This window comes from Mustela nivalis (genome assembly GCF_964662115.1).
Source record: "Mustela nivalis genome assembly, chromosome: 2".
Classification (NCBI taxonomy): Eukaryota; Metazoa; Chordata; class Mammalia; order Carnivora; family Mustelidae; genus Mustela; species Mustela nivalis.
Window position 1 is genome coordinate 176756986 of NC_139021.1, and position 9330 is coordinate 176766315.

A 9330-nucleotide genomic window follows, 5' to 3' on the forward strand; every position below is an offset into this window, starting at 1 on the left:
TTGACTTTTAAATGTTATTTTGTCGTCTTCATGATGATGCCATTCACACAGGGAAGGAGAAAGCAGCACAAGAGACCGGCAGCCACCGAGATGAAGAAGACACAAGAGTGAATCTGATTAATGAGTCTCTTGATTCCACTTTCTTCCAACCTGCCCAGCTCTTTCCTGGCTGCTCTGACGTCCTGCCTGCTGGAAGCTTCGGGCTTTCTTTCTGTGTTTCTGCTCTCAGCCTAGAAACACAAAGGTCTCATGTGCCACATCAGTCCTCTCTTGAACTGGGTCTGGTGCAGTTCTGTCTTGTCTCTTCATCTTCCCCAAAGGGGAGGCTTTGCTTCCTCAGTCTCCATGGGCTCCCCAGCTCGCTACAGTCTGACTTCTACCCCCATCAGGGCATCTCTCAGTAGAAGATGGCTCTTGTGACCCCCTTATCTGGAAGGACATTTGTCCCCACCTGACACTTTCAGAGATCAGTGATTAGTGTGTTGCTACCCTCTGGTCTGGCTGCATGTAAGTTCAGAGAACAGACTGGGAGATGACTGTGGGTACCTGGGATCATATCTTTCCTGGTTAATAGTCTAGACAGTTTGAAATGGGAGAGAACACCACTGTTCTGACACGTTCCATGTGTTCTGAGGAAGGCTGGACTTGTTAATTTGGGGGAGAACTCTGATCTGAGCTTTGCCTGGGCCAGCCAGATTCGGCAGTGGCTCAGGTGTTTTTCCCTTCTCTTCCTCCCTGCAGAGAGCGTGGTCTCTGCAGGGAGGTCAGGACGGTCATTGCAGGACCAGCTGGAGGGAGAACAAGACCTTGCTCACTTGCTTAGGGGATGCAGACCTTGCATTCTTGCCACCAGATGCCTGTACCTTCCACTTGGCACAGAGGAAGCCTGGATACAAGTACAAAATGGTAAGAGTAAACCTATAAAATTAGACTCCAAAAATCAGAAAGCTAAAATCAATAAAATTTTATAAACAAATTAATGATCTGACAAAAAGTTAAGACTGAGAAGATCAAATGGTGAAAAACTAAAAATGTTTTCATTATTGAGCACCAACAGGATGGGTTCAACACATGGAAAGAGACTGACTTTTCCCAAGCTTGGCTCTATAAGAATTCTCAATTCCTTTATGGAATCTAGCACCTCCTAATTTTGGATTCAAGGCTCCCAAACTTCTGGTCTGATTGGAAAAATGGTCTCAGTTCTTTTTTTTTTTTTTTTTTTTTTTGAGATTTTATTTGTCAGAGAGAGAGAGAGAGACAGAGATAGAGCAAGAGTGGGGAGAGAGAGAGAAGCAGGCTTTCCACTGAGTGGGAAGTCCAAGAGTCCAATGCAGGGCTTGATCCCAGGATCCTGGGATCATGACCCGAGCTGAAGGCAGATGCTTAACCAATGAAGCCACCCAGGTGTCCCAGTGGTCTTAGTTCCTCTGATGGTACCACCCATCCTGCCTCCTGGTCATGATGAGATGCCCATGCCATCTTCACTGTCATGGCTGGGGGAGAGTGTGGAAGGCGGGGTGCAGTGATCATAATTGTATTTCATAGCAGTGGCTGGTGGACATCCTCTGTCCTGAACAAATGCCCCCTTGATGGTACGTGGGGGTGGCTCTCTACTGACCTTGGACCAGTGGCTCTCTACTGACCTTGGACCTCCAGGACGCAGTCTCTTGGGGAAAGCTGGAAGCCCATCTCCGTAGCCTGTTTTTCTGGACCCATGGTCAGCGCCTTCCCCTTCCAGCTCCAATCACCTCCTCAGGCCTGTCCCACAGGGACCAGAGACCTCTTTACATCAACCCCTTCTGTTCTCCATGCTTCTCTCCAAGACGAGCCTTTCAGCTGATGTTTTCCAGACTTGCCTGAACCAACCCCTTCCCTGGGCTCAGACTTTTAGAAACAAAACCCAGGACTGGAGACGTTTTGCTGGCAGTTTCTATCTGGCAGTAGACTCCTACTGGGACAGGGAAACACAGAGCTTACTCTCTGCTTTAAAGTGGAGAGAATGAGGGTAGGAAGAATGGGAAGGAGGCATTTGGGGAGGAGAAATGTAAATTAATCTCTCAAAATATCACCCAACTTTGTGTACTGTTTTCATGTAATGCTAGTCACTAAAGTTAATGACATGGCAAAATGGCCAAGATTTACAAAATGTGAAGAACAGGGTCAGATGAGCATGTATCGGGTAGAGGATTTCTGAGATACATAAATATGCACATAGACAAAAGACAGGAAGGAAATCCAGTCGTGCTTTTTTAAAATATTTTCTTAAGATTTTATTTCTTTGAGAAAGAGCAAGAGAGAAAGAGAGCTTACGTGGGGGGAGGGGCAGACAGAGAGGGAGAAGCAGACTCCCTGAAGAGCAGGGAGCCCCACATGGGGTTCGATCCCAGGACCCCGAGATCATGACACGAGCCAAAGGCAGATGCTTCACTGACTGAGGCACCCCGGTGCCCCCACTTGTGTTTTCTATAGGCAGTAGGATAGCACATCCTTTTTCTCTTTTGATTTCTCTACTGGTATTTTTCTTTAAAATTTTTCCATGGTGAACTGGCTTTAGTTGTGTGAGCCAATAGATGAATAGATGAGAACAGCTAAACATATGTATTAGAGAAGAAGAGAAACAGCCTGATGATACCTACGTTCATCTCCACCCAGCCCCCACTTCTTTTTCGGAGTGGATGCAGGAGGCTAGACTAAATGTCCCACAGGATGGCTGTCCCCCGAGGGTCAAAGTCCTGTGCTTGGAGGCCTCTGCATCTCTGCTGCTGGAGAAGGGACCCAGGGACACTCTGGCAACCACACCAGGCCTGGCTTGGACCCAGATCTGAAATGTCCCTTTCTCCTTCCTGCCTGCTTTATGGGGGACTCACACCCCATCACAGACTGCAGGCCAGATGGAGTGTGGGCAGGAAAGGGGCCCTGCCTCCCTCCATGGTAGGACTCCCAGCGAGTCAGCTGGATTGTAAATACACATGTGGCAGCTGGCGTTGGGCTCCACGAGCCTTAATATCCACCTGTGAGCTGCTTACTTCCAGAGCAAGGAGACTGCTCGGGGCTGACGTCAGGAATCTGTGCAGCTGTTCCCTTCCTCACCTGGTGACCTCAAAAAGCCATGCCGAGAAGCACCAGCGCCTGTCCTGTGAACAATATTTTTTAACTAAAAACAAAGTGGCCTCCAGAAGAGAGTGATGGAAAGAACAGGCAAATTGTTCCTACGCTATGCCTTGGAGCAGAAGCTGCTAATGAGTCTCATCCATCCACCTTCCAGATGCTTTAGCTGTCGGCGACTCTGCCCCAGAGAGACAGAGCCCACGCCATCCCCCTCTTAGGATGCCCATTCATTTACCTACAGCACCATCAAGCCCAACTCCCCAGATTACATTTCAAATGATGGAGTGTTCCAGAGTGCTCTCTGCAAACGAAACCAGCCTTTGTAAATGGGGGAGATGATTGCGGCTGGCATCACAGCTCTGAGGGCACATTCCTAAGATGCCAGGTTCTCTGGGTCTCACGCGGGAGGATGTCACGCTCCTCTGCTGCAGTCGGGCCTCTGACGGCTGGCAGCATGATTAATGGGAAGCGCTGATGAGAAGTGCCTTCTTCCAGAAGCACCAAGAACCCACGTCCCTCTGTCTTGGACTGATGTGCAAAGAAAGCAGCCCCTCACTTACTGTCTGTTCCTAGTTCAGCATCTTTGTGGTCTCTCTGTATTGATTTCCTTTCACTGGAAACCCTCTTGCCTCTCTGATGAATCAATTTCAAGTCGATTTCTGTCCGTACGTGTGCTACGATGGCCCACTATAGATCAGCAATGGCTTGGAGACTGGGCATCCCTATAGTTCTAAAACCATGTGGAGCAACTGCCTGGATTGTTGTCACCCAAAGTCCCCTAATAGCCACTTTGTTGAGAACACAATAAAGGAAATGAAAATTAACCCCATGTTAGGACAGCTGGTGTCTGCAAATTCAGTTTTGTTAAAAAGAAAGAAATGGATTCGTAACTGATTCCTGTCCAACAAGGGATTTAAAATTTATTTCTGGGATGCCTAAGGCTAGAACTTTTTGCAAATTCCAAAAGTAGGTTCTGACAATTATGTCACGAGCTCCACTCTCCACGCCATCCTGAGTTCACTGTAGAGGATAGTGACTGTTCTATGAATTGTGGTTCTATGGGATGGTTGGCATGTGTCTGTTTGCCCCACAAGTTGTTGACAGGACTCTGGGGTCAGGGGTTGAGGGGACAGCGAGAATCTGTGAGAATGAATCAAGAGTCAACGAACCGCATGTTCACTAGAGTCCCACTGCTTTGGGCTGCGGTCATCCCCATTCTAGGCAACGTTGTGTCAGTTTTCCCGTTCCCACATCTTTCACATAACTCCTCCCCTCCCTTGACCACCATATATTTAGCATTGCCTCTTGGGTGTCCTTGAATCTCTACCAGCCCAGCCCAACTTGACTGGACAAGTACCAAATTATAGGTGTTCAATCTATGCCCATCAAAATTACATGGGCAATTAATATGTTCAGGCATAGTTTCTTTTTTAATTTTTTTTATTAACATATAATGTATTATTTGCCCCAGGGGTACAGGACTGTGAATCGTCAGACTTACACACTTCACAGCACTCACCAGAGCACATACCCTCCCCAATGTCCATAACCCCACCCCCCTTCTCCCAACCCCCCTCCCCCCAGCAACCCTCAGTTTGTTTTGTGAGATTAAGAGTCTCTGATGGTTTGTTTCTCTCCCCATCCCATCTTGTTCAATTTTCTTTCCCTACCCCCCAACCCCCCACGTTGCCTCTCAAATTCCTCATATCAGGGAGACCATATAATAATTGTCTTTCTCTGATTGACTTATTTCGCTCAGCATGATACCCTCTAGTTCCATCCATGTCGTGGCAAATGGCAAGATTTCATTTCTTTTGATGGCTGTTCAGGCATAGTTTTGAGCCTAGTTGGGCCCTAGTATGATTCGCTTATGGCTATACCAATCCATACTGCCAATCAAGCCATTTCTTCTAAAGGCACAGCTCCTACAACCAGAGAAAACTTGATGGCTCACAGCTGTCTGGGAAGGCCTATCATCCCCACAATTCTGATGGACCCACCGGCCACAGATAAGCCATTTTGGAATACAGATGGTGGTGATGAACATCCCCTCCTGGGTGAGAAGCATCCAGTCAAGCCTATCACTGGGTCTGATTAAGACAGTGGGGGAAAGAACACATTGAACCTGTCCTGGACATCAGGGATGAGCTTGTAAGGTCAGGAAAACTAGGAGAATGTTAAGGAAGTACTGGCAATGCTGGGCTGCCAGGGTCCCTTGCTGTTTGTGTACTGGTTACCCAGAAGCATTAAGAGTACAGGATGCTTCTTAAGCAACTGGAGTAGCAGAAACCATTTCTTGCCCATCCTCTGCTAAGGAGATGTTCTCCAGCTATAAAAGATAATTGAATTAATTTTTCCATTTGGGGGTAGGAAACAGGAGAGGGAGTGAGAAACAATCAGGATATAACCTACTAGACTCTGCAAATGTTTTCATGAAATTATTTCCATCTTGCATAGATTTTGACCAAAGGAAATATGTATTTGCCCTTAATTTGTCCAATGAGAAGATATATCTGTGGGGAAGTCTTTAAAACTGGCTGAATTGAGTTGCCAGAGGATGATTTTAACAAAGCAGTATAATCATCATTACCATCATAATTTTCCCTTTAGTACCTCAAAGATCGATGCCAAAATGAGCTGATAAATGCAGAAAGCTTTATTACGCTCTATATAGCATATCAATGCAAACCTTATCATTATGCCAGAGTCATACCGCCTTCTTCAGTGTGCTTCTGTGTCTACTAAGGAACTAAAAAGAGGTTTTTTTGTTTTTTGAGAAAATACGCAGGCGTTTCCACAGTGCTAGCTTATATTTGAGTGTGGGTGTCCTGAAACATAGAGCCTTATTCTTATGACAGGACTCCAGCCATCATTTCCAGCCGCTGCCCCACAGGTAGAAAATCACAGGACCCTGCCTTCTGTATTTGGGTTTAATGAATGGCTCACATGGTCCCTTAAAGCTAGAGTTTTCAACCAGGAACGAATTGCCCCCAAGAGATACTGGGCAATATCTGGGGACATTTTTTGGTGGTCTCAGCTAGAGGGGGCTTGTGCTTCTGGCATCTAGTGTGTAAGCATCCTGCAACACATAGGACAGCCCTCCACAACAAAGAATGATCTGGCCCAATATGTTAGTTGGGCCACGATGGAGAATTCCTGCCTCAATGACATGAACCTCTCTTCCCAAACAGTCCTGGCCTCCCAGAGAGCAGTAGGGCAGGAAGATCTAAGCCCTTGGAGCAGGTACTTGTTGGGTTGTGACCAAGTCAGAGCACAGAACCGCGTTGTGGGGAAACAAGCATGAAGATTGATAAGAACCTTTAGCTGGACAGGTGTGGCAAGCCAGCCAGCAGGCAATGAGGAGACACAGAGATTGTCTAAGAGAGATGTCACTCTGGAGGAAAAAGTCTGAACAAGAGGCATGTTGCTGACCAGAAGGCAGACTGCCTTCTCTCTTCCAGAAGGAACAGGGTTCACTGGCCTGGGAGCATAATTGTTAGTATGCGGCACAAAAAGGCAGGCAGTAAGAGGTCAAAAAATCAAAACAGGGCAGAGATTTGGTATTCCCTTTTCATGGAGTATTTGCTGAATTAGTAGGAAGGAGTAAAGATGATTTTAAAGGACAAAAAACCATTTACAGGTTAGCAAATATTGTATTTTAGGGCTGAAAATATTCCTTCTAGGAGAACCTGTGAAGTTCATCTCAAGGGCAAAGCAGCAGACTTGAGGCAGCTGTAGAGACCTCTCCAGGCTGCAGAACAGCAACCAAGTCTTGAGTAAAAGTCAGAATCAGCAGGGAGGATACTGAACATGCTTGCCCATCACTGATCTGCAGGATGAAGCCGGCCAATCTTTTGGACCTCAATATTCTCGTTTATCAGGTGGAGGTTGTCACACTAATTTGTTTCAGGAAACTTGTTGTGAGCATTGACATTATTCAAGGAGGTCATGAAAGATGCATAAACAAGCAGGATCTCATCCCTGTGCATACGAGACTCAAGACTACATGATCTTGAAGTTTCCAGTTCTTGCAAGTCCTCAGAGAGGTAAAATTCCAGTTATGCTTCCATGGTGGAAACACTCTAAGCAATTTAGCATTCCTCAGGGGAGATCTTTAATCCTTAAGAAATTGGGAATCTGGGACTTAGAAAAGGGGGCAAGAAATGGCAATCCAAATCCAACAGTAATAGAGTATGAAATGGCCAATGTCATGAAAACATCTTTTGGGTCCAGATAAACTTTGTTTTTTAATATAAGAATCTCACTGAATCAAGAAAATGCTAATGAAAGCAAAGACCATGTATGTTAAACTGGGGGAGAAACTTCTAATTATACAGAGAATGTGTGAAAGAATCACTCTAGGAGAAGAGAAAGCAAATAAACAGGACTGTTTTGCTGCACGAGGAATATGCTGGTGCTCTGCAGACGGTACCAGGGCCGGGAGCCCCTCAGTGACATTTTCAAGTAAGTGACCAGAAGGTCTGTGCAATTGCCACATGGCTTCAGGGGACTGGCCTACAAGTACACTCCATCTGTCCAAGGAAAAGGACTTAACTTGTGTCTTTGAGGGTTCCCTCTGAACTGTAAAGCCCCAGTACCCTCCAACATCACCCAAAGCCTGGAAGCCAATGTCCATGAACAAGGAAATGACCATCTGCCGGAAGAGAACCATGAATGAGGCCGGACATTCCTATTTCTGGGAAAGCGGGAGCGAATCCCAAGTGGTCCAGGAGACCCACAGTCGCTACACTTTATGGTCCTCCCAATGCTCAACGTTAAGTTGATGGGTTTTCCATTCCAGTGAGAGACAAATTGAAATAGTAAACTGTGGCTACTGTATAGCTCTCAGGGAAGTTTCACTAGGACTTGTGTGCACCTTGCCCTGAAGTATGACTTTCTCATCTCAGCACCGAATGGAACACATGGTGCTTGCAAAGCCCTTAGGAGAAATCTTTGCCCTAACGTTATGCTGGGAAAGAAGGAGCAGGACATGTTCTTTAACCATCTCAGATGGGGTAATAGAGCTGTCCTTTGTGCCATGCTGTTCAGTAGCACCTGTACAACCCTCTGTCTGCCCCCTAAAATAATGAGTGAGGACAGTTCTACTGAGACATGGGAAAAAATCTTCCTATCAGAGGGCTGAAACCATGTGAATATCTCTAGTGATTGTATTCAGGTGTTTTTGTTAAGAAAAAAAGGGAGGACAACAGAAAAATCCTTTGGCAATTCTGTAGGTCTCCTGGTGTCATGGAGTTTCCTTCTCTTTGCTTGTTTCAAAAGACAACAGTTAAGTTCAAACCAAAGAAAGAAGTTTGCCAAGTGTCTGATACGATAAATTAAGAGTTCATTTAGGCTGGAATTTCCAAAGCCCAGGGTCAGGGTTTTAACATCCCCAAGTCTCCACCCCTCTATCATGCACGTCTCTGTGTCTGCACATAGAAGATGCAGAATGCATGGAGGTTTTTTGTTTGTTTTGTTTTTAAGTAATAGGAAATGGTAGAGAAAGTGGTGGGAGCCTGTGGAGAAAGTAATCATCTCATCCAAATTAGGGTTGTAGGAAAAGGCCATGAGAGAAGGTGTATTGTTATATTTGGAGGGCTCCAAGGCTCCAGAAAGGACCTAAAATAAAAAGATTGAGGAGCACATTGTCATGATTTTTGAGAACAATTTATCAGGAGAGATGATTTCTTTCAATTGTTAACTTTGATATATCCATGTGTATTTCTTCTCCCATTTGAAGTAACACTAAATGACTTCAAGATCCTTTATGACTTGGATTTTATGGTCCTTCAAGGTCTAATAATTAATACGATGTTTACAGTGATGTTTAATGAAGCCAAATACATTAAAAAAAATCCCATCTATAGTGTGTCTAGATGGTTCAGTCACTTAAGTGCCTTCAGCACAGGTCATGATCCCAGGGTCCTGGGATCAAGTTTTGCCTTGGGCTCCCTACTCAGTGGGAAGCCTGCTTCTCCCACTCCTTTTACCCTTATCCTGGCTTGTGCTCTTCCTCACTCTCTCTCTCTCAAATAAATAAATAAAATCTTGATTTTATTTATTTTTTTATTATGTTGAGTTAGTCACTATATAGTCGTCATTAGTTTTTGATGTAGTGTTCAATGATTCATTAGTTACATATAACACCCAGTGCTCATCACATCATGTGTCCTCCTTAATACCCATCACCCTGTTACCCCCTCCCTCCTCCCTTCTCTCTGA